General features: G+C 39.0%; 1 long non-coding RNA gene across 1 annotated transcript; it reads right to left on the bottom strand.

Moving 5' to 3' along the window:
* Positions 1 to 18,066: 18,066 nt before the first annotated feature.
* On the bottom strand, positions 18,067 to 26,643 carry LOC122466070. The gene is made up of 3 exons (XR_006291294.1): positions 26,525 to 26,643; positions 21,809 to 21,814; positions 18,067 to 18,080 (listed from the first exon to the last, which is right to left on the bottom strand). It is a non-coding gene; the product is annotated as an uncharacterized LOC122466070 (long non-coding RNA).
* Between the last annotated feature and the right edge of the window lie 549 nt (positions 26,644 to 27,192).

Below are 27,192 nucleotides of genomic sequence, written 5' to 3'. Positions count from 1 at the left end.
GAAATTATACTATACAGACACATACACAAGGTGTGTGTATATCCAGATGAAATATGTATTTATCACTCATCTTGACTGCATAGCCTACCCTCTGCCCACTATTCCTCCCTGGTACTTACTTTAACATTTCACCCCCAGAGCAGCTTCATAAAGCTGCCATTTTTTGAAAACCAACCAGCAAGAGCCATTTTTCTCTTTCCCCCCCAACTTGTGGAATTCCCCCCTGAATCAACCCTTCCCCAAAGCCCAGAATGGGTAAAATTCAGCCCTGGGCTAGGGGCAATTTTTCTATATCTAATTATGTCATTGGTTTGAAATCCAACACTTACTACCCCTACAGGACAAAAAAGAAGAGTTTTATCCCTTTGGAAGGGGGATTCTAAATTCACTTCTAGCCTTAAATTCGCAAGAAATCAGACTTTAAAATCCTGATTTTATATATATGTATACACACACACACCAGCTATTTTAGGTCACTTTTTGGATTAATTTTACATTTATTAGTTTTATTTTTTCTCTCCCTCTCAGTCCTGCACATCTGGACTCACAGTAATATTGCACTGGGCCTTCCAGGTTGAGCAAGTCAAGAAGTAGTCCTAATGCATTACTTAGAATTCTCTAAGACATTCCCAAATATTTTCCCTGCAGCATATATGGCATATACAAAAATATGATGGTATGTGAGTTTAAAGGTTTTATGGTCATTCATTGTGAATGGCCTGCATAATATGCTCATGGCTTCACTAATAATGAGTAACAATGTGACCATTTCAAATACATGTTGATAAGGCCTTTAGACTATTCTCACACCACATCATTTTATATTCTCACTTTGTATTATGAACAAGATTTTCAAAAGTTACTCATGATTTTGGGTACCCACCCTTCTTTTAGGGACATGATTTTCACAGGGATGTGGTATTCAGCACTTTCTGAAAATCCAAGCCTTTTAAGGTGCCTCTGGTTGGACACCCAAAAATTGAGGCTCCCAAAATAGCTAGCCACATTTGAAAATCTTGGTCTACATCCATATACATAGCCTCCCAACCAGAAGCAAATACTCAACAGCAACTACACACCACACAACAAAAACACCAACCCAGGAACCAAACCCTGCAACAAACCCCGATGCCAATTCTGTCCACATATCTATTCAAGGGACATCATCATAGGCCCTAACCACATCAGCCACACCATCAGGGGCTCGTTCTACCAATGTGATATATGCCATCATGTGCCAGCAATGCCCCTCTGCCATGCACATTGGCCAAATCGGACAGTCTCTACGCAAAAGAATACATGGACACAAATCTGACATCAGGAATTATAACATTCAAAAACCAGTAGGAGAACACTTCCATCTCCCTGCTCACTCAATAACAGACCTAAAAGTGGCAATTCTTCAACTCAAAAATTTCACAGACAGACTCCAACATGAAACTGCAGGACTGGAATTAATTTGCAAACTGGACACCATCAAATTAGGCCTGAATAAAGACTAGGAGTGGCTGGATCATTACAAAACCTAAATCTAATTTCCCCCTACTGCTACTCACACTTTCTTGTCAACTGTTTGAAATGGGCCACTCTCATTACCGCTACAAAAGTTATTTTTTCTCCCTTGGTATCCTACTGTTAATTGAATTGTCTTGTTAGACTGACCTCACAATTGGTAAGGCAACTCCCATCTTTCCATGTATTTATACCTGCTCCTGTATTTTCCACTCCATGCATCTGATGAAGTGGGCTCTAGCCCATGAAAGCTTATGCCCAATAAATTTTTTTCGTCTTTAAAGTGCCACAAGGACTCCTCGTCATTTTTGCTGATACAGACTAACACGGCTACCACTCTGAAACTTATATAAATATATGTTACACATCTATCTGTTAGAAAAGCTTAGGTCTCACATCAGAATTCAAATTGTAGGTAATATATAATTACTGTTAGGAGTATGATTTGTGATACCAATTTGCATTTTCTCTACTGCTCATCCTATTCCTCTAACACATTGTGCACCCGACACCCCAAATTCCCTCATGAAAGACATTTCAAGTTGCACAAACTACAATAATTGTTCTCTTGCCTCTGCTACTGTGGAGACTATTTTAGCCCAGTAAATCACTTCAGAAAATAGGGATTCCAGATCCAAGAACTTTACTTTTTTAACAAGCTTCTGTGTTGTTTTACTGTCAGAAGTATTTGTGTTAATATTTAACACTGTTTTATAGAGTGCAGATCACGTCCTGTGCAGGAACCATAATACGGACTCTGTTTTGTTCTTGCTCACTCTGGACAGTATCCGGCAATGCATTAGTATTTAAACACTTCTGGCATTTTTTATGTGAATTTCTGTCTGTTGGAGGGTTTTCAGGGTGCAAAAATCACCAAAACACAGATCTATTTCCAGTCCAACTTCAATGACCTCTTGCACCTTCAGACCCACATCCAAATGCCCCCTTCACCCAGGGCTGCTGCAATGAAGGTGCGGAGCTGACAGAGTTCAGTCTGCACCTGCACAGGGATCCCCTCTGAAATAGGGGTATTCATTGAGCATGAAGCCTACTCTTAAGCTCCTTTGCACTAGTCTAGCTGGCACAAAATGACCCTAGGGCAATACTGAATCATGCTCTGTCAGTGTAAATCCAGTATAAGTGAGAGGAGAATCAGGCCAAAAAGCTCAGAACAAAATTATAACATAATGAGAAAATGATGTTTATTTAGCTACAGAGAAAAATTAATAGAGAAACTATTTTATTCTTATATTGCTTTTCATGCATATTTTAAACAGACAATTACAGTGCTGGATGAATCAAGAGAACATATTTTTCTGTGATTGCCCACGTGGCAGGCATGAAATATGGATTCCACTGCACAAGCTCTTTTGTCTCTTCCTGCCATCACTTGCCACAGTCTCCTGCTAGTCTCCACCTTCTCTTTCATTCAAGGTCTCCGTAGATCATTTTCTCACCCTTACCCAACTTCCAAATGCATGTTCAGGTGGAGACTCTGCAGGGGTTTTGTAAAGAATTTCAGACAATGAAACAGCTACATGAATTAAAATGTCTTGGCTATCCTTTTATTCAATTAAAAAACCTTTAAAAATGGAATAATATATAAAAACAAACGGAAAATGGCTTGGAACCCAGGGAAGTGACTCTAATAAATGCTTTAGTCTTTATTAATAATTCATGGGAGGTTTGCAGTAAAACAGCTTCATTTACCCAACATATAATTCAGTTCTGTAATATTTTCCCCTCATGATTTTTCAAATGTAAACCAGTTTTAGGCATTCAAATACCTAAAATTGGAATTCTTTTCAATGTCGATGGCCACTGTGTTCCAGAAAAAAGGAAGCAAAACGTACAAGTATTTCAGATGAATCCCAAGAACACTCTGTTTCTCTGTCCCTTCTCACCCTAACTTTTTTCATGACCTGCTCCAAGTGGTATCCTCTGGATGCATTGTAATAAGGCAGCACTCATCCATATAGCAGCAACAGCAGTCAAGTTATAGCAATGTGCTAATTAAAAAGAGGAACATGCCACAAATCCACTCGTTACTATTCATGGCAAGTGTATCGCAATTCACTTAGCTGTTTGCTTTTAAAATAAAAGCTTTTGTCTGTCTTGTTTAGAAAGACATGCATGGTCTAAAAAGACTTTTACAAAAGCATGACATTGAAAAGACATTGCCCTAAGGTTTGCTAGAGCAACAGCCTGGATCATTTATATTGTTTAATGTTATACTTTATTTTTTCCCCAGCTATTCACCTTTCACAATATGTTTCCTTTAATTCACTCCAAATCAACAGCTAGGAGTACTGGTGGGGGTGTCTTCTACGGTATTTTTCAATACCAAGGTAAATGATAAGAAAAGCTCTTTACTGATGAAAACAGAGAGAATTTTGATGCCTGGCTGTTAAAGTCAGTCCATCTTTATTAAAAAGAAAAGGAGTACTTGTGGCACCTTAGAGACTAACAAATTTATTTGAGCATAAGCTTTCGGATGAAGTGAGCTGTAGCCCACGAAAGCTTATGCTCAGATAAATGTGTTAGTCTCTAAGGTGCCACAAGTCCTCCTGTTCTTTTTGCGGATGCAGACTAACACGGCTGCGACTCTGAAACCTCATCTTTATTAAGGCTCTAGGACCACAGGCAGTCCTGACTATTTGCAATGCCATTAAACAAACGGTTCATTGAAGGTGTTACAGAATGCAAACACCAGGTGATCTTTGCCCTGAGTGAGGCATGGCACACATGCTACTCATTTTTTTAAAAAATAATTCATGGGAAAGGGTTTTGCAATGGCACATTTACAAGTAAGGTCAGTTTGCTGTGAGAAAACATTAGGAAAAGCCATGACTTTGTCATAAGAGGAAAATGCAGAAGTCATAATTTTAGTTTTTAAAATAAAAAATAGTCATGAGAATTAAAATATTTGTTCCACCAGTTCATTTTCCTTTAGGAAAATGATGAACAGCTGTTATTGGTATTTTAAAGCACTGAAAAAGAACAAAACTCCAAAATAGAACCATGGGTGAAATTTTCACAAACATTTGACATTAGCTCGATTCTGCTCCCATTGAAATCAATGCCAATTTTATTACTTACTTCAATGGGAGCACAGTTAGGCCAATCCCAAGTGCATTTGAAAATTCATGGGAAAAAAATCTTGCACAATGGCAGGCAGGCTGGGGTGAAGACGACTAAATGTTGAATATTTTCACTCAGAGAAATTATGGCCATGACAAACATACAGACGGAAATATACAGCAATATACCTATTTTCAGCTTTAAAAGTAAGAAAACCAATCATCATGCAGAATGTAAATACTTTAATCAAGGACATACCAGTTACAATTCAGGAAAAAAGCATAATGGCACAGCTACAATATGGAAATACTATGGAAAATATTGTCCATGTGTATATGGAAATGGACACATGCAATTATCTTAAAATACCCACAGAAAATATGATCAAGTACAGCTGTCAGTGTTGAGGTGAAGCATCTCTTTTTTTACCCTCTTTCCCCCCCCCCCATCTTAGTCTTTTAGTACTTTCCACAGAACCTTTAAATAATAAAAGCCATGACTGATATGTCCTCCTGAGATTTAGTGGCTCACTTGCAGTAGCAAGAACTGGTGTTGCACAAAATGCCAGGAGGTCCTGAAATCAACAAAGCCATGGCGTACAATAAATATGAACAGAACTAACATGCTGGCCCGCTGCCCACCAGCTGCGTGTAGCCATGAATAAAACTGTGTGCCCCTAATTCATATTTCAAACCTCTTTTCAGAATCTATATAAAGAGGTTTCTATACCCAGCACTTACATGCAGCAATTTCTGGGATGGACCATGACAGCTATTCTGCCCAGCAAAAGTGCACAACAGGTTTTGAAACAGCAGGGAGAGTTAATGTAGACAAGATTTGACCACCACCACTCTTTTTAAAAGTTTCATGAGATCTTTAATGATCAGAAGTGATCAGAAATGAAGTTTTAGAGAATAGTATTAGTTATTATTGGTATTACATTAGTGCCTAAAGACCCCCCAACTGAGATCAGAGCCCCATTGTGGTGGGCACTGTGCAAATACATAGTAAAAAGCCTTTCCTGCTCCCCAAAACTTCCATTTTAAATAGATAAGACAGAGAAAGTGTGAGGGGAAACAGAGAGGATAATTACTTGCCCAAAGTCACACAGCAGGTCAATGGCAGAGTGAGAATAAAAGCCAGGTCTCCCAATTCCCGGTGCTCCTTTTTTTAATCGAAGGATGCTCATGAAAAATACTAGCAACTGGTTTTTTACATGTGGTGAGCAATTTATGGGGCTCAAAGAAAAAAAATGCATTTGTTTAGTTATGTATATAAAATAATAGAATTGATTGATGGTTTTTGGATCAAAAATAAGCTAAACTTAATCAAGAAATAAAATCAGTAATGGGCCAGTCATTAATAATATTATATCTCTATTAACCAAAGCAACATATGTTGGTAAATATTGCATTTTCTGGCAAATAGTGCTTGTGAAATTGGATTTAAAGTAATGGAAAGGCTATTAGGTGCAAAAGTATTGACTTAGATCTGCTAAGATGTCAAGCCCATTTTTAAATGATGGCAAGGCAATGCAAGTAAATGGTATTTTTCCAACTTGGTATTCTGCCATAAGGGCCTTAACTTGCAACACTGAAGTCAGTGAGGGTAGGATCAAATTCTGTGTGTGGTTTCACTAGAGTGCAAAGTCAGAATTAAACCGCACAACTTCAAAGATACATGGCTGAGATTTTTTAAAAGTAAATGTTTAAAATTAGGATTTTACATCCATATTTAGGCACCTAAAAAAGTGGCCTAATTTTCACAAGTTCTTAGCCTCCAAAAAAGGAAGCCTTTAATGGCAACTATGGGGTAGTCAGCAATTATGAAAATCTGGCCACTTAATTGAGATGTCAAAATATGGAGTGAGATGAGAATCCTAACTTTAGACACCTAGTCTGAGAATCTTGGATGAATAGCTTTAGCTGGGGATAGTTTAGCTAGATCAGGAAAAATTGAGTAAATGCATTCCTTTCAGTAAATTTTTATATCTCCACCAATTATTTTATACTCTTATTCTCCTCCAAGCTAATTCGCTAGGTCAGTGAGGATCATTTGCTACCCCGCTCATGCAGGCCACTCCAACTTCCACATAAAAGAAGCATTATACCAACTGAATAGCATCTCCACAACTCAGAGTTTGGCGAGTGAATGATGTAAAGGCTACAAGCCCTATTATCACTCCCCACAGGACACTTTTCACCAGCATTTTTCTTTAAATGGAACACATGGTTCCAGGTAACAGTACATCTGTCATTTCACAACATTAAATTGTAAAAACTGCATAAAACTAAAGAAATCAAATTGATTTGGTGTCTTCAGTCTTATTCAGACCACATGATCCAATGACACCCACAGGAATACAGATCAAGAGTTAATCTGGACTATAACAGAACAGACACATGTCGTCATTGTGGATTCATTTCCCACCTACATCTGAGACTTAGCTATAGAAACAGGATAGGCTACATGGTAGAGTCATGTTTAATAATAAGAAACAGACAGAGACATACGCTGAGGCAAATGGGACAGGCTCTTCTCTCCCCTTTTATTCATTCTCCAGTTCTATCACCCTGCTGCAGGCACAGAGCGGTGTAGTAGTGATACTCCCTGGAAGTCCAGCTCTTCCAAAAGGTGAGCAACTCTCTTCACTTATCCCTCCACTTCAGCACTTATTTTTTGTTGTAAACTGTTCCTGGTTTTTCCCCCCCAATACACAAAATATTGAGACGTAATACCTACATGATTTAAAAGTAACCAGACATAAATCTGACCTGTACATTGATATCAAAACCAACTGAAGCATAACACCAGACAAGACCCAGCCAAAGACAGGGGAAAAGACTACACTATTTTCCTTCAGGAAACTGATTTCCCCCTTCCTCTTATTTGCAATTTAAATGGAACCTTAACTTTGCAAGATTTGCCAAGTTACCACACATTGCACAAAAGAGAAAATTCCACTTTCTTGTTAAATATAAACTCCACTGTTTCACACTGACTACTGGGAGGCCCATTGTGGATTACTGAATTCTGAGAATTAGTGAGTAACAATGACTTCACTGGGAATTCTTATGTGCTAATCACATTAGCCACGCCATCAGGGGCTCGTTCACCTGCACATCTACCAATTTTATACACCTTGATTTTCATGCATGTTGTAAGGTGCGTGGTCATTTTGGATAGGCTATTACCAGCAGGAGAGTGAGTTTGTGTGTGTGGTTTTTGGAGGGGGGTGAGGGGGTGAGAGAACCTGGATTCCTGCAGGAAATGGCCCACCTTGATTATAATACACATTGTGATGCGAGTGGTCACTTTGGATGGGCTATTACCAGCAAGAGAGTAAGTTTGTCTGAGGGGGGGCAGAGAGTGAGAAAACCTGGATTTGTGCTGGAAATGGCCCATCTTGATGATCACTTTAGATAAACTATTACCAGCAGGAGAGTGGGGTGGGAGGAGCTATTGTTTATGGTGTCTGTATGTATAGTGGTAATTTCCACAGTATGCATCCGATGAAGTGAGCTGTAGCTCACGAAAGCTCATGCTCAAATAAATTGGTTAGTCTCTAAGGTGCCACAAGTCTTCCTTTCTTTTTGCGAATACAGACTAACACGGCTGTTACTCTGAAACACATCTACCAATGTGATATATGCCATCCTGTGCCAGCAATGCCCCTCTGCCATGTACATTAGCCAAACCGGACAGTCTCTACACAAAAGAATAAATGGACACAAATCTGACATCAGGAATCCTAACATTCAAAACCTGGTAGGGGAACATTTCAACCTCTCTGGCCACTCAGTAAAAGATTTAAGGGTGGCAATTTTGCAACAGAAAACCTTCAAAAACAGACTCCAACGAGAAACTGCTGAACTTGAATTAATATGCAAACTAGATACCATTAACTTGGGTTTGAATAGAGACTGGGAGTGGCTGGGTCATTACATATTGAATCTCTTTCCTTAAGTTAAGTATCCTCACACCTTCTTGTCAACTGTCTAAATGGGCCATCTTGATTATCACTACAAAAGTTTTTTTCTCCTGCTGATAACAGCTCATCTTAATTAATTAGCCTCTTACAGTTTGTATGGTTTCAGAGTAACAGCCATGTTAGTCTGTATTCGCAAAAAGAAAAGGAGTACTTGTGGCACCTTAGAGACTAACCAATTTATTTTGCATGAGCTCCGATGAAGTGAGCTGTAGCTCACGAAAGCTCATGCTCAAATAAATTGGTTAGTCTCTAAGGTGCCACAAGTACTCCTTTTCTTTTTACAGTTTGTATGGTAACTTCCACCTTCTCTGTATGTGTATATATATATTCTTACTATATGTTCCATTCTGTGCATCCGATGAAGTGGGCTGTAGCCCATGAAAGCTTATGCTCTAATAAATTTGTTAGTCTTTACGGTGCCACAAGTACTCCTGTTCTTTTTATGTGCTTAAAGTTAGACCTGTGATTAAATACCTTGCTGAATAGCGGCCTAAGTGAACAAACATAATGTATCTAGGGATAAGGTACATAAAATGTACCTATTTCTTAAAATTTAGGGTTTACTAAAATATTTTCTAGTATACTTTGAGAAAATAAAGAAATCTCCATAAAATGAGATTGAAAGAAAGTAATCCACTACTAAATCTGTGTTGAGGAGTATTCAGAAACCACCAATTGGTGTCTGTCAAAACTGTAGAGGTGGAGGAGTGTGAATTAATGAAGTTTTTGTTTTCTTTCAGTAGTGTATGTGTGTGTGTGTATTGTGTGTGTGTGGGGGGGAGGTGGCGAGATTAGAACTGGTCAAAAAATGGAAAAATAAGTCTAGGAAAAAATTTAAAATTGTTTCTCTTTTTCAGGGTTTCAAATAGAACAATTTTTTTTTTCATTTCAAAATTCTGTGCAGAAACATTTTGAAAAAAAAGGTTGACTTTTCTAAATTTTGAGCATTCAGTTTTCCCCCTTTCTTCCTGCCCCAAGAGTTTGTATCAGGGATGAATGAGCAAGCAAGATTTAGAAAGCAAATGAGAAAAGCAAATGAAGAAGACACTGTCCTCTGATAATACACAGTGGGTATATAGCCTCTGTCTTCCTTCTAGGAACCTCAGTCCTGATAAAGGCTACGATTTAATCATGAGTATTTTTAGTAAAAGTCATGGACAGGTCACGGGCAAAAAACAAAAAATCACAGCCCCTATCATCTATGTGAAAAAATCATGTCGTTGTGTCTTTACTAATCTAATTCCTGACAGAAACTTTTCTATTGATGGGGCAATTTTCATTTACAAAGTTAAACTTTATTTCACCAATGAATCATCTGTTGTCTTGTTTGACCTCACTTCCAAAAATGATATGAATTATGGATTCATCCATATGCACAACATCATTTGATAATGTTGCCATCATCATAGACAGACTTCATTTTCACAGGAATGTGATGCAAATAACATGTCACATGAACGGTATGTTTTTCTGCATTCATTTCTCTCTGTGGATGTGTGGTCTTTTTGCTTTCTTTGTGTCTTGCCCAGTCTCTCATTATTCTCTAATCAAATTGCTCACATTATTGAAATTGGATTTTTATAGAGAAAGAAATGTTGCTGCATGTATGTATATCTGTGTTTAACTTGATGAGCACCCAAAAGTATCTTCTTGCTTTTGACCTTCATGATGTAACTAAATTAATATGAGTAAGATTAATGAGCCAATTATTTCTGACACAACAGCAGGCACATAAGACTATTTGCTCTACTTCACTATTTTATAACAAATGACTAACAAATGAGTAGCATCCCCAACAAGAGCACTGATGGCTGCTTACATCCGTAATCTATTTCCAAGGAATTAATAACAATTTGAGGTTTTGCTCTTGAATTCTAAAATTTGGAGGAAGAAAAGGGCCCACAAAGTGGGTGGATCTACTACCTAAAACTCCATATGGGATGGTGGAGAAGAATGTATCAGATCTGAGCTCCTATTACAACCTATGAAATATGATAGCAAGGTCTGACTGCATGACTGCCACACTCTGTCTCTAGGTTATTAAGAAGATAGTGCTTGAGGTGCGATCAATATAGTTCCCCTGTACAAAACCCACGTGCTCAAGCTTTACATGGGAATGTGAATTTCACCCATCTGTGATTAAGAAACTGAATGAAAGAAAATATTTTCTGCTCATCCTACGTTTCTCTGAAGACATTAAAATACATTTTGCCATTATAGAATAATACCATTGTAACCACCTTTGTAAATTTGTCCCTTAAATTTATTACAGACTGCACCCCAAAAGTCCTGCTAAGAGAGAAATAGAATGGCTGTGTGGTGAAAACACAGGACTAAGACTGAAGTGATATGGATTCTATTCCTGCTGGCCATGAAACATATGTCATGTATGACCATGAGCATGCTATTTAATTTATCAGTTCCTCAATTTTCCCCATCTGTAAGACAGGGATAATAATAATAGCTTTCTATTTTACATCATGGGGTGTTGTGAAGCTTTATTCTTCAATGTTTATTAAATATGTTGACATTCTTACATAAAAGCGCTATGGAAGTGTATATTAATAACAAACAATATTCTCCTATGAAAGTACAATTTAGGTTGGGCATGGTTTCATGAAATGACAGCAAATGTCACAAAGTGATGATGAATGTCATTACATTTTCATATGCTAAAATTGTCCGTTCTCCCCCATCCCCATGTTATACCAATAAAATAAAAACCAGCAGGGTCTTATTAAAGGGAATAAGGCAAAATGCCACATTTATTGTGAATACAGAAAGAATCATAGTAAGCAGTTAGTTATAGCTATAACATTCCATTCAATTTCATATTTATTCACACGTTCATTCATACACACACACACACACACACAGGTTCTGCAAGGTTGTTATCATAGTTACCAGACTTAGAGTTGCTCGTGCCAAGCCACTGGCCAGGTGGCCTGGACACGAGAAGGGAGCAGGGCCTTGTCAGATGCTCATCTGATGCTCCTGGAAGTTGGTTTGCAGACTTAGACCCCAAAGTTCTCAGTTTCTAGAGTCCATTTTTATAGGAATTTATTCCTATGCCAGTGTATGGGAATTGCTTCATCATGCTGTTGCTGAATCAATCAGCAGATGGCACATTCCTGATGGCTCCGTGCTGCCAGATGTTATCTTGTTCTTCGGTTCTCCCATCCTTGAGGCTGTTGGGTGGATTCCAGTCTGCCCTCCGGGGGTCCTCTGGTTGTTTCCATTTGACACCTTCTTCAGTCGATCGACACTGGATTCTTAGGCTGGCACCTCCCTGATCATTCATTTATTATCCACAGCAAGCATACATCCACATACATCCTCTATCTCTGTTTTAATCACAATTGTTAACAAAGAGAGATGAATACAACAAAAGGGTGGGGATTCTCTGTGTGCTGTTTCTGTTGTTACAAAGTATCACTTTGAGTCTCTCTGTGTGTGAGTAGTTGTTGTTACAAAGTATTGCTTTGAGAACAGACTCTTTCTTAGGATGTACTAACACAATTAGCAACTTGCAAGTTTCACACAGAGAGGGAGAGAAACAGTAAAAATAAGAGACCAAAAACCAAGAGACCTCTTAATTAGTAATACCCTGGAATTTAAACTATGGGGAATCAAACTCATTTGTGATTTTAATACAGAACTTCTTTAATATGATCCACCATAACACCCACCCCTACCAACCTCAAGTCTACAAAAATTCCAAACTTCTGAAGAAGTAAAGATTGGAAGTTCTGACCAGACCTACACGCAACACCTCTGCATTTACTATGCTCTACAAATAGTGTATGGTAGAAGAAGCTCATAAATTATTAATAACCAGTCTCTAAATCTCTACATGGCAGGAACTTGTCAGTTGTTAGACAGTTTTTGTACGGGTTGCATATTTCCACATTATTTTACTCAAATGGGAGTATAGGCAACCAAGTGAACCTGTCAGCAAAATTTCCTAGCAGCAAACAACTTCAGGCAAAACTTCTTATCCTTGAATTACGTTCAGTTTTTCTGTCTCTTACAGTTAACAATTTAAAAAAAAATAACGCTCAGTTGCTCTGTGCACAACATATCCAGTGATTCTGTCCATTTTCGGGGATGATCAGACAAGCTACAAAATCATGCAATGCATTGAGCATGCTAACAAACAGGACTTGTTCTTCAGAATATGATCTCTGGTAAAAGAACCAAATATAAGGTAGAGAAAATATCATTTTGTTAGATTATTTTAAATACATTCTAAAAAAATGTAACTGGCACCTATTTGTCTTTCCAAAGACACTGCTTTCAAACATTTTATCAGGAAAGCCTAAGAATACATTTAATTCCAGAGAAAAGCCATTCAGTGCCCTGAGAAATCCTTTTTGTTCAAAATTAATCCATTTTTGCTTTGTGCACAAAAGTAAAATACTTTGTCAAATTCTCTGCAGAAATCCTTTTAGCTATCTTAAAAAATACATTTGGTGCAGACCTACTTGATTTCCCTCATATGAGCAAAAATTTACTTTGTCAAATTATATTCTTCAAAAAGCCTTTCAGCTGACTTAAAAATCCATTTTGTGCAAAACAATGACCATGCATCAGCTCAGAGTGATTGCACAGTAGTTACTTAGCCTGGCAAATGGCAGCAAAATGTCAGCTGAAATGAAAGACACACAGCCCTGGGCTTATCAGGGAAAGAGCAGATGATTCATGTAACATCATAAATAAATAACGCACACTTTGTGTTAAGGAAGGTTTAACAGTAGAGGTTCTCTTACGACCACCAGTTCATTTCAAAGAACCCGCAATAGGAGCTTTATTTGGTGACAGTGACATGCAGCAAGATAAGGTATTCTGTCTTTAACACTCATATTTCAAGGTCACCAAGTGTTACATTTCTAAGGGAACAAGAAGAAAACTTAATCAGATAAAGCATACATTAATGGATCATCAAAATATTGATAGTTAAAAAGAGAATGGACTCAAAAAGACTGTGTGACATATGGGAAGACTGAAGTGAATGTGCAATGCTGGCCAGTGATCATGCAGGGAAGGAAGAAAAGAGACATAATGTTATAAATTAATTCTAGTTTGTCTATTTAGATTAATGTGCAGCCTCTGGATGAGCTGTCAGCATTGGGGATTGAATCCAGGATTTAGGGATCTAAAAGCATAATCCTCTGTTTCCTGAGCTAAAAGACCAGGTCTGCGAGTTCAATGGGTGTAGCAGACTCATAAACCTCTCTGTGATAGCCACACCATGTAAACATGGGTTATCTTATCAAAGGAATTAAGGACATTTAATGGTACTAAGGGTTGTTGTCCAATAGATGTTTGAGGAAGTTTGTAGTTTGGTTCCTCTATTCAGTACTTCCATGTAAAAGACTCAAATCTGGTAGCAAGCTGGAGTCCCAATGTCTGAGCTTTCAAGGACTAAGCTTATGGTTGGTTGACTGGGGGAAATGGCCATTAGATTCTTTATTATTCACTCACAGACAATGGTCTTTGGAAGAAATATTAAAGAAATACTTGAATAAATTAAGGTGTACCCTTGCTAGCAATGCTGATGAGAAATACTGAAAGAAAGACACTTTGAGAGTGAATGGACGCCGTGGATTTCCCTAAAGCAACACGGTTTAGGGAAACACATGCTAAACAACTCTCTACCAATGTCCAGAGTGCTCAGTATAATGCAGCACTCAGTATTTGTTGTTTTTTAACCATGGTGTGGTAGTCTTAATTTTTACACAACAGGCTGCAGAATTTAGCATATAGGGTCAGAATGTCATTAAGTGCTTTATTATAACATGCAAAGTTTCCTTTGTATTTCATCCAGTGTATCCAGTATTTGGTAGTTATAGGGAACATATTTAAAAATAACAGGATATCTAAAAGGTTACAATATGCTAATGATATACATAACTATAATTGGTGGCATTAAAAATAATCAACATTTACCAGTAATTAATGCACAGTGATATCTGAAGTATCTGATTTATTTCCTCTTGTAAGTATGGGGAAACTAAAAAGTATCTCAGATGCCATCAATTAACAGTTAATAAATATTGACTCTAATAGTGATCACTCTTTTGAAAAGATGAATGTGGGCAAAAGCAAAGAAAAGTGGGGAATTTTAAGGTAGTAAATGGGGTTCATTAAAGGTTAAGAAGTCAGTTTCTGAGTCTTTCTAGTACTCCCAAATGTAGCTATTTCTCCATTGACCGACTGCACACTCCAAAAGCTGGAAATCTCTTAAATTAAGAAGAAGAGCTTGATCGTCAAGTGTTGTTTGCTTGTTTTTTTCCAGATTTTCACAGTTTAGTAAGAACCTTACTGTAACCACACCATCCACTAAACAGCTAGTATGGAGATCTGGATTCTGGCCATCATGAAGGTTTCTAAACAGGCAAACAACCAAACCATCTTGAGGCAGTAATTTCCTTTCATACTTCCAAAAGTCATCCAAAAATATCTAAGATATGTAAGACCAAGATATTGTAGAAGCCTTAGGTTCTTATACAGTAGAGTCAGCCTTTGTTCCTTGTTCCAAAGGCTTCAGAAGGCTTGAATCCTCTTTTAAATTTAAAACAGCAAAACAGATTTAACCATAAAAAGTATCTCAAATACCATATCAAATCCCCAGATGATTTTCTTCAAAGTTGCCTGTCTTGAGTGAAACTTTTGTTTCATAATTCAGAAAGATCTTAAACTCTACTGTATGCAGTGTTGTTGTAGCCATGCTAGACACAGGATATGAGAGAGACAATATCTGGGTGGGTGAGATAATATCTTTTATTGGACCAACTTCCACTGGTGAAAGAGATAAGCTTTCGAGCAGTTTATGGCACATTGGGGGAGCTTAGCTTGAGTCTGCAAAAATAAATTTGGTTTAAGGTAAAAATGAGGCACAGACAGTGCCCTGAGAAGCATACAGGGAAAATTGCACAATGAGATTCCACATAGTATCATGACTTCTCCTCCACTCACAGGTGGGGAATATATAGCCTCCCAGAGCTCCGTGACTTCAAAATGCTCCCTTTAATTTATTATGCAGCCTGAAACCTTTGTTGCAATCATTCTGGCAATGTGTTACTTTCTTGTTCTTTCTATTGGATCATTACAATATACAAATATATATCTGAGGGCGGCAACACTAGTTTGGGTGCATAATTACCCACTTGCACCTAAGAACATATATTATGAGCATAACTTGGGCACTACTGTTGAAAATTTTGAGAGGGGTGTGCAGAGGGGTTCTTTTGTATATTATGGATCTTATTCTCCTCACAAACCATGCAAAACCCCCACTGATAATAAATTTGTGCCCCTATATCTGCACAAGCTTTAAGTTAGGGGAGGGGAGAAACCATATCCAATGTTCTGACTGTCTGCCTTTTTTGGCAGTACTCTTTGTGTTCACATCTTTTCAAGGAGATTTATACAGTCCTCACTCAATTATTATTAAATTCTTCAAACACATTTCAAGGCAAAGACCTTCAAAGCCAAAAAAGAATCAGTGTCCTAGTTCTGCAATCTACCACAGCTCAGCATCCATGGCTCTAAATATAAATACACTAGTGCTAAAATCAAACCAGACCCTCATTTAATCTCACTGCTTTATGTTTATGCTTCAGTGCTTTAAGCTTCCTTCTCAAACCCTTTCACAAGATAGCCTCATAGTCTACAAGAAAAGGAACACAAAAAAGTGAAATACATAAATAAATGAATAAAAAGCCAATTGTTTGCAGTGTTATCCAAGCTAGTATGTTATTTTTCAACCCTGCTACTTTCAATGGGGTTGTGGGGGGTGGGGGAAGGCTTTGAGGGCTGTTTTTGTGTATCTGATGGTGAAGTAAAAGGACTTCAAGAAGCACGTGGGGGGGGGGGGGGCGTAAACCAACAAAGTGAACATTTCATTTTCAACAAAATGAAAAGTGGCCAGAAGCTAAGATTTAATGTGAATGGCCACTTTACAAATAAACCAAATGAATAAAATCTTCTCAAATACCAAAGCAAGGAAATAAACAAACAGAAAAATCTTATCTTGTAGCCAAGTGCTCCCCAAACTCATTCCAAACACTTAGCTATTGCAGTCAGCATTTCTGAAAGCCCTACACAATTTCCGTCTGCTTTCCACTGGAGAAATAAGTGCAGGGGCTTGTACAAACAAAAGGATTTCAAGAATATTGATCTGAGGGACTATATGGTAATAAAAAGGAATACACCAAAGTAAAATGTAATTGTCTTTTTCTTGACTGCAAACTCTTCTGGTTCCCATTTCTGTTATAATGCTGTTACAGTATGTTTTCTCTAGCTGAAATATTACATACAGAGTGGGAAGGAAAAGACCTTGGGACTTGGACAATTTGCCTATATTTAGTTCTATTAATATCATTAGACAGGAGAATCGGTGATGCTGTGGCTAAAAGCTAGAGATGAACTAACCAGCGCTTTATCTTCTGTTGCCAAGGACTACATGATGAACTCTGCAGTGACCTAAATTTATTACAGAATAGTGCTCGTTGCCGCTGTACCAAGCACTCTGTGCAATTACAGCACATTAGGCAGAGGAGCGAATCTCAAGGGGAAATGTCTAATCTTTTAATCAAGCAGTAGAAAAGTCAGAGTGGACAAAAATTACCCTGTTGTATATATCCACAGTTAATCTGTACATGCACCTCCAACAGCAGTCCTAATTTTGACCAGAAAATGCTTTTATTATATACAGGAGGTCATCACTGTATAGTTCACTCACTTAATCTTTTCTGTACTTCAGTCCATTTTTTCCTGCATTATGTTCTCAGCCTTCCTGAACCTTGTTGGGAGCACAGGGAAGTTAGAATAATCAGACATAGTATTTCACCTCTAGACTGCCTTCTCTCTCAAATTAGGATAATCTTTTTTTTTTTAACATTTTGTTGGAGAATCGCACAGATTTGAGGATCTGAAAAGCATACCTGTGTTCTGAATGCTTGAAGAGAGACAAAATTATCCCATTCCTGTGAACGGGTTTTAACATTTAATGGAATCTGCAAAGCTTGCTTTACAAGTGTACTAACATCTGATAAGTCATTGATTTGTTTTAATGGATAAGAGGAAACTGAGTGTTCCAAAAATGCTATTAATGAGTCTTCACAGAGGAAACACACTAATTTTTGTAGCAATTGCTTGAAGTTTTAATGTTTTATTTAAAAATGCTCATTTGAATTGCAGACGAATCAAAACTGGGAATATATCCTGCCCACTGCTTGTAGGTTGGGTGAAGGAGAGTCAGATAATGGGAGAATGGGTCTGTTCCTGCTCCCATTTCAGTTAATAGAAAAATTCCCAATGACTTCAGAGGGGGCACAAAAAAGAGCACAAAAGAATTCTCAAATCACTTTAATGTCGCTATTAGTGCCCGATACTGAAAACTCCCAATGATGGTGAGCAATCCTTAATCACATGGACAGCTCATTGAATCACATGGGTAAGAGTTACTCACCTGACTAAGGCCTGGTCTACACTGGGGCGGGGGGGAGCAATCGAGCTAAGATACACAACTTCAGCTACGAGAATAGCGTAACTGAAATCGACGTATCTTAGATCGACTTAGAATCACTTACTTCACATCCTCACAGTGCAAGATCGATGACCGCCACTCCCCCGTCGACTCCGCTTCTGCCCCTCACCCTGGTGGAGTTCCGGTGTCGACGGCAGAGCAATCAGGGATCGATTTATCGCGTCTACACTAGACGCGATAAATTGATCCCCGATAGATCGATCACTACCCACCAATCCGGCGGGTAGTGTAGATGTGGCCTAAGGGTTTGCAGAACTGAGTTCCTAGTTACCTCAGAGCCTCTTGTTTATTTTTCTCTTTCTCTCCTTTTGACATGCTTAAACAACAGGTAAAATATTACAAAATGTAAACAGAAATCACATACTTGTAACATGCACCTTTGGCAGGAATGCATTATGATTCAGAACTTTCACCCCACCCCCCATTGTCACCAGGTCACATTGTGTGGCAAATCATCGAGTTGTAGCCTGGAAAAACCCATTTTATGTTGACTCTCTGTTTCTCTAGGTGAGATTCTTTGACTCTTTGAAGCCCACTAATTTGTACTAATGACTAGGAGGTCTGTCTGCAAAATAGTGAATTGTGCAACTTACCAGTTAAGTGAACAAAATAAAATTAAGGATAATGCATCACAACATTTTCTTTGTCCATTCATGACTGCAATTGTAGCTTCATGTCTTGTGATAATATTTCAGAGTAAACGTAGGGGCTATGGTAATACAAATAATAAAATAATATATTCTGTGAAATATGACACTCACTAAAACATCTTCTGAGTGGTGGGAAGAAATATGACAAGTGCATTATAGTGAAATGTGGCTCAGTGGATCTTCTGTGTTTTATTTTATATACATACACACATATACACAAACATCTTTCACATATTTTTCTTCCCAATAAATGTGGTAAACACAAAAGCAGAATGACGCACTAAAGAAGCAGTACAGTACCTGGAGGCAATATCAGAAAAGAACCTTTTAAAAGGGTAGGGAAATTGTCCCTATACTACATTCTTAGTTTTGCACCCTGGCCTCACTGTAGAGAAGAATTAACATATTTGAGAGTTACTGTAACCACTGAACTCTGTGCATTTTCACAATCCATCAGGATACATATTACTTACCACAGGTGTTAAACAGTAATGGACACAATGTGCAATGACTCCCCTTTCACCAACTCATACTTCCCTTCTGAATGCAGCAAAGAGAATACAGAATGGGGAGGACCTAAAGAAAGCTGCCAGAGGACAGCCTAAAACAGTGGTGTCAGAAGGAGAGAGGGGGATTGTAGAGCTGGAATAGCCTTAAAGACAAAAGGGTTTCTGAAGTGTGAAAAGGACTGAAGAGAGATAAAGCCCAGTAGCTCAAACAGATAGAGCTGATAAGGGACAGCCAGCAGAGATGCGAAGAGAAAGACAGAGAAACGAGGCTTCAAGGATCATAGTAAAGTGGGAGGCAGAAACAGGGTTTTCTCACAGTGGAAGAAAAAAAAGTGAAGCCTAGGAAAGAGACAGACAGACACAGAGCGGTCCTTGAAAACAGAATTCCATGAAGAGAGATGCCAGTCAAAAAGCATTCCCACAATTAATCCAACACTGGGAAACCCATCCAATAGAAACTTAGCACTGATAAGAAACACTTCTCATTTTGAAAGGGCTTTTCAGTTGTTAACTAATTCACGCCACATATCTGTAAGGAAAAGGTTAACGCTAAGTTTTACAGAGGGGTACTGAGCTAGCGCGACCCTCACCTGGGGCACCGTCCAGTGTCAGGTTGCAGCATGACAGCTGTGCCTCAGTTTCCACTTTCTTCCACCCATGAATGGAACATAAACTCTCAATGTCCAATACGAATCCCATCTTTGGGCACAATGTATTGATATTCACCAGTTCAGGAATTCCCCCAAAAACTTGTAATAAAACCATTTTCCAATTGCCACAATAAACGTGTATAGATACAACAGTTTTGTCTGTTCCTCTCTCCAGCGACCTCATCTCCAAGTCACCCACCCAAGAGTCAATAGCAGCACTTTAGTTCCCATTCCTTTGGTCTCAATCTAGGTCCCACTCTCCAGGCCTACTTGCCCGAGTGCAACCATCCTTCCCACAGCCCTTCATTCAGGTCTTTACCCCAAGTGCTGCCCATCCTGCAGTGCTCCAGTCTTCCACATTTCCCTGCCTGGAAGTCCTACCTCTGCTCATGGAGATACACCCTCCCTCAACTTGCTTCTGGCTCGACTTCCCCTGCCCAACCAGGGTCTTCCTCTTTTCCAAGGGGCCACTGTCTGAGCCGTCTGCTCCTCAGGGTTCCCCAGATTTGACCAGTTTTCACCAATAGCTTTCCTCCATGCTCCTCACTGGGAGCTCACAACTAATTCTCTCCTTCAGCTCTTCCCCTCAGGCAACTCTCATCTGCTTCTTCCTGACTCACCCAGTCTCCTTCTCCCTAGGGTCCAGTGACCCTCTCTTGAGCCTAACTGTAGGTCAAGTGACCAGTCACAGGTGCACTGGCTTCTTCCCTCTTAAAAGACCAGGGTCACCTTTGGACAGGTACAGTGAGGCACAGAACAGGAAAGCGATTTGTTACACTGAGTCAGTAAGTTACAAATAGAGCTAGGAATTCAGATTCCCATTCCCCTGAACTATGCAACATTGATTCTACATGAAGTTGTACCGGTGGTAGAAATAGTGGGGAAATTAAGGGGAAAAATAGAGCAGACACCCTCTTCTTTGCTAGAAGTTTGGCATTTCCATCTTCTGGCACATGCAGAAACTGGAAGTGAAAACACATATCTAAATGTTTAAGAAGTGTAAACAAGGTTCATTCCATGATTGTAGAAAGGGGTGCACGTTCCATGTGTGTAATCATAGAGAGAGGGATTTTTTTTTCTGGTCGGTTTCTCCTATCCCTATTTATACTGGGATCTTCCTGGATTTCTAGAGAGAACATTTCAGCATACTCAGAAGAGCTGAGCTTGCTGGTCTGACTACATTCTGCATCTCAAAATGATGCTAATGATGACTCCATTCTAACTGCTTGAGGGGAACCTTTTGGCAGCACAGTAATTCTCCTGCTGTTATTATTTCATGTGCTTTTGTGGTTGTGTGAAGACAAAGCATTATAAAAAGGCAAGCATCTACATCAGCCTACACAGAAAAAAAAATCAAATATGTTAGTAAAAGGAAAAACATGTAAAGGTTTATTTAGTCTCTCAGTCTAATCCGGTAATTTTCTGTTTTTATTTAGACAGACACTGTAAAACAGCTGTTTGGGGGTGAGGTAGAGGCCACTGCATTGGTAATACATAGAACTCAATGTGTTTACTTGGAACTTCAAGTATCACTGAATATTCTGAAAGCACTTGCCATGTACAAGGACATTTCAGAGCTACATCACAAGTAGTGTTGTGCTGCCAGGTATCAATAGCAGTAACAAAGGCCAGGTTCAATATAATGTCCAAAAAATAACTAAAACACCTAGAATCCTATTCACTCTTCTGGTTTTACAAAACTAAAATCTAAACACCCTGGTCACCTTTAATGGTATTTTTCTTCTCTTCTCACAGTACACACGGGAGTCCTGGTAAATGGGAACACAACCAATTTTATTTTGGACAAATCAGACAAACTGATTTGCCAGCTGACTGGGAGCCCCCAAAACTCTGACTCCCACCTACACCTCACCCAAAAGTCCAATAAAATGCCTTCTCAGTAAAATGGGTGCAGGCAGGGACTCGCCTCAACTGGTGACCTCAGCTGTGGACTTACTGCAGCTTCTAGACATTACCTCTGTACAATCTACCACTCCCTAATGAGGTTGTCATTGATCCCTGGCTGTTAGCTCCCATCTGGTTTGCTGCTACCACACCAGCTAGTCAGCTCAGATACTATCAGCTCTAATCTGGTTCATCAATGGGGTCCAAGCTACCATTTACCTCCGGACAGCTGCACAACTCACCCCAACCCTCCCTCCACCCCACTAACACCCATCCAACCTCTGGACAGTATTATAAACTGACCTGTCCCCAACTTCCCTACCACAGATTTCTATCTTCAGATTCTCCCAACCACTGAGCATTCATGCCCCAAAATAACCCAATTGCCCTGCATTCCTTCTTCCCCTGCACTTTCGCCTATTCCCCAAACATTCTTTAGCAACCACCTACCTGCCATAGCTACCACACTTCGTTCAGCTTACCCCTCAACTACTTATAGAAGGACAGATGGACTTTAAAATGAAGTTTATGGACATATACAAATTTATAAATAAGCAAAATATTTAATAGGAGCATTTGCATATTTGTAAAGAATTTGCATTCAATGGCATCTATGGAGCAGCACAAACTTTGATAGTTAAGACTTAGATTTTCTCATTAAAGCAAAAACAAACCTCAAAAAGGAATCATTGCTTTTTTTCAGTCTGTCTTCATCCTGACTACCCTACCAGGGCTTACTGACATCCAGATTAGGGTGGCCCACTTTCTCCACTGACTCCTGTGGGTGAATTTGCACACCCATTTATATATCTGCAGTTACAGAGCACATTTAAAGCAACTTGTGATTGTAGAATATGGGGAAATTCTGGATGGTACAGCTTTGGGCAGTTAGAATTCCTCTATATACAAATTGTACCTGACAGCAGGTCGGAAGTTCTCAATTTTCTCCTTTTGTCCAACAGGGAGAGCCAAAGAGCAGCATATGCAAAGTAATCTGGTAGCCAGTATGAACACATCCTCAATCCCTCTCACTTTTGCTACACGGGGAGCTAAGACCTTCTATTCCCTTAAGCCTGCTAGCCCTGTACTAGTAAAAACCATAAAATACAAATACACGTTATTAATTCCTTTTACTGTGTCCTGTTTAATCTGTGTTTGCTTGTGAACTGAATGGTTCAAAAATGATAACATTAATTATGCTAATTTAGCCACAATAGCAATTTATGTCCCTGAAAAGCATTGGAGATGACAAGTCACACCATTGAACAATATTGCTCAGAGAGAAACAAGGAACATCACCCAACAAGATGCTAGGTTTCTTTAATTCCTAATGAGTCCCCAAATCAAGAGGAATTAAGGGCACTCAGATGCCTGTGGGAGTGGGCTTGCAGTTTTTTTCCAGCTACGCTTGTTACAACTTTCAACAACCTGACCACTGTGGGCTTGATCCTGTATATGCTTACTAGTCTATCTAGGAATGTATATGGCCCTCATGACCATAGTATCTAGCTGTTTAGTAACTAAGCACCTCACTCATCTGTGATTTTTATCTTCTCCACTCCACTATGAGGTAGGGAAATATTAGCCAACTATACAGATAGGAAATTGAGGCAGGAAATAATCAAGTGACTTGTCCAAGGTCACATTGGAAGGCTGTGATTGAACTGGGAATTGAGCCTAGGTTTCCGAAATCCCAGTCTAGCACCCAATCCTAAAATAATCTTCCTGCCTTCACAGGAGTGTGGATAAGGATATGTATGATCCCCTTTGTGGGGTAACTTGAGGGCACCCACAGAATACATGTATTCATTGCTGGCATTTGCTACTGCAGAAAAAGGAAGAAAAGTGGCATCTTTGTAAAGAGAAGAATCATTTTTGCTTTGTTCTCTAACAAGGCAATGTACCAAGGCAAGGCAAAACCTCTTTGGTTTTCTATAATAGTTTAAGTGGCCTTTAATGTAATGAAACTGAGAACACATAGCAATGAGAACTGGATACTTTTTATTAACCATGAGCTGTGGGAAAAAGTGTTCAAAGAGATTTTGAACTCCCTCCACATTATAGCTGCCCCAACTGGTTTAGCTTAGAGGTGAGTGAGACCATAAGCCTGAAGGTTTAAAAACCTCTCAAGCTATTTTTTGCTATGTCCCTTTGAAATTTCAATCCACTAAAAATAGGAATTAATTAAAAGCAACACCATTCATGCATTTTCTAGTTAAAGGGAAGCCAAGCTATATAATAGACAGAACAAGACCCCGCTCCCACAAAAGCTTGGCTGCTACTGCATACCATGAATATAATCTTTGCCCTCTTGAAATCAAATGGAGGCAAAACTCCCAGTGATTTCAATGGCAACAGGGTTTCATCTAGTATTTAATGTGTATACCATCTATGTGCTCTATACACCGAATATATTATATTCATTAGATTTTCTTTCTCCCTCTTTCTATTCCTTCCCTCACAGTTGCTCCTAAGAAGATTGAAACTGAATATTAACTTGGTTTGCAACCACTAGATCCATTATGTTCTAGTGGGTTGGAAATTGGTCATGAGTTCTCATATGAGTTTGCCCATCCCCTGTTTAGATTCAATTTAAGCTGAAGTAAGACACTCAGAAGGTGAAATCCTAGATCCATTTAAGTCACTAGTAAAATTCCCATGACATCAAAGGAGACATTTCAAAATGTTTTGTGTGCAAAAGCTGAACAGTGTGGACCAAACAGTTTTGACCATCATGTCCTGGCCCTTGACTCCACATCTTTGAGGCCACAGCACCATTAACTACGCCATTCAGCCTTATTGGGGCCCCCTAACGTGCGCTGACAGTGAGAAACAGTGACCCCAAATGAGGAGGCCAAACACATTTTTGTGGCAAGCATCTTAAAATGAGGTGGGATTCATTTCTTCAGCAGAAATAATATTTTCTATATGATCATGACTTATTCTCTGTGATATAATACAATAAATAAAACTAAGAACTTGGGAGAAACTGGAGTATAATTAGGTTTAAAATGAGGGATGAGGGAATGGTTGAGAGTTATGGCTGTAGCTGTCGATGGAATGAATGAATGCCCTCAATGGTGAGATTGTTGCACTCAGATCTCTCTAGCATTTGTGTTCTGCTCTGCCTCATGATTTCTGCAATGTGCCAGCTCCCTTCAAGGTCAATATTGCAAAGGAAAAAGCAGCAACCTACTTCCTCCTTTTTATGTTTCCAACATTCTTTTGAGATGACCACATATTTTGTAGTCACTTTGCAATGATACAGATTTGCTCCATTGGAGAGGCCACTCAGACCAATCAGTGCTGGAGTCTTTCTGAAGTATGCTCAGGATGTGGACTGCTGGAAAGATTTATTGTACTAGAGTTGTTTTTTCATTATTTGGTCACCTCTGCATGGTTTTGTTTGTTTGTTTTTTCAGTTCCCTTCCCCACCTCTCCAAAGCCTTCTTATCTTTAGGGAGAGGCCAGGATGCCTTCTCCTCCCCAGTATAGTTGGGTGCTTGGTGATGGCTGGGCAGCCTGCCCCATCCCTTCAGTGCAGCAGGACTCAGTACCTCCTCAACTACTTGGGCCTATTGACCGAATGGTTCCAAAATCTCATAGCACTCTGGTATTCTTCCATAGCTTCACATCTCAAAATGCACTCCAAATCATGCATGCCCCCTCATGCTATACTACCATGAGCCACTGATTCTGGAGTCTGTGCTATGAGGGAAGCCTATTAGTTCTACTAAACTTACAAAAAAAAAAAAAAAGGAAGAGTTGGCCCAGTAGGAGTACTGGCTTCTTACTGTACCAGGCCACCAAGCAACCATTAAAGACAGAATGTTGAACTGGAAAAGTGAGGGCTGAGGGCACCCAGTCCCTCCATCCCTATCACACACAGACAACATTGGTCCCTGCAGGTAAGGTTAGAACTGCAGATTCTAAAACTTTCCAAAAGGTTGGATTCAGGTTCATTATAGGTTAACAATTTGGAGGGTTCTTGTTTTAAGTTGCTCATCCCTGTAATTTAGATTCCCAGCATGCGTTAACCCTATCCTGAGAATATCACTTCTGGAGTGAAAGTGTCTTAATGCCCATTCAGTTCTATGTCTTTCTGATGAGGCTGACATTATGGATATTGAATAGTATCAACTGCAATGCTTTTATTTTGGACAGTGAACACCTTCCTATTAGGAGCTGCACCACCCCCACCAACTTTATAGTCTTGATCTGAACTTTAAAACTTTCATCTCTAGAAGTGAAGTGTCAGATTTGATGGCTGCTGAACTAATGCATCCTATTAAATATATTTAGTTGCCCAATTTAAAAAAAAAATAGCTGGCATGTTATTTCCTCGTTTCCAAAAGGATTTGTCCGAGAAATAATTTTCCTAGTATCTAGTGCAGTTCTTCAGACACAATCATTACTGATATAATATTGCCCGGCAAAGTGGTTATGCCTCAACAGTTTCCTCGGAAATAAGCTGTCATCAGCACATTTCTTTAGGAAATAATATTCATTAAAAATTGGATAACTTAGTTAAAATGACAACTCATCACCTTGCCATTTTTCTATAATAACATACACTTTACAATATGGTGCTAACAAGACATAAGGTAGCAAACCAGTCCTCTCCTCCAGTGTCAAAATGGGATTAGATACACCTGTATACAAGGAAAATAAACTGCTGGGTGATTTAAGCTACGTAATTTGAGTTACGTTAGTAGTGTAACTCAAGCTGACGTCGCTTAGATCTACTTATCGTGGGGTCCACACTATGCTATGTCGACGGGAGATGCTATCCCACCAACGTTGCTTCCGCCTCTCAATGAAGTGGAATATAGAAATTGATGGGAGAGTGTTTCACTAGACCCACTAGACCCACTCAATCGATGCCGCTGCATTGATTGCAACAGCACCAATTTAGCTTGGTAGTGTAGCTTGGTAGCTTAGACAGCCCTAAGTCAATTAAATGAATACTGTCTTCAGTTAGAGTTGTACTGCCATGTGGCATCACAATCTGTGCTCTTATTATTCTATATTATATATCAGATATCTTCATTTTCAAGTCTTTTTCTTTTCAAATTAGTTTAGACCAGAAAATGGTTGACTTAGAAACAACCAACAAAATTCACGTTTTAAATTCTCCCTTCTATGGACATTATGATGTTGAGGTAGTTGCTTGTTATGAATACAGTAGGGACAGACAAATATGCTGAAAACTGTATCCAGATATATGTACCAGATCCTCTGCTGGTATAAACAGGCATAACTCCATTGACTTCAACTGAGCAATGCTGGGTTACACCAGCTGAACTTCTGACCACATATATTTATATACTCAGAGGGCCTA

Source organism: Chelonia mydas, chromosome 5, assembly GCF_015237465.2.
Source record: "Chelonia mydas isolate rCheMyd1 chromosome 5, rCheMyd1.pri.v2, whole genome shotgun sequence".
Lineage (NCBI taxonomy): Eukaryota > Metazoa > Chordata > Testudines > Cheloniidae > Chelonia > Chelonia mydas.
This window is presented reverse-complemented; position numbering and strand designations above follow the sequence as displayed.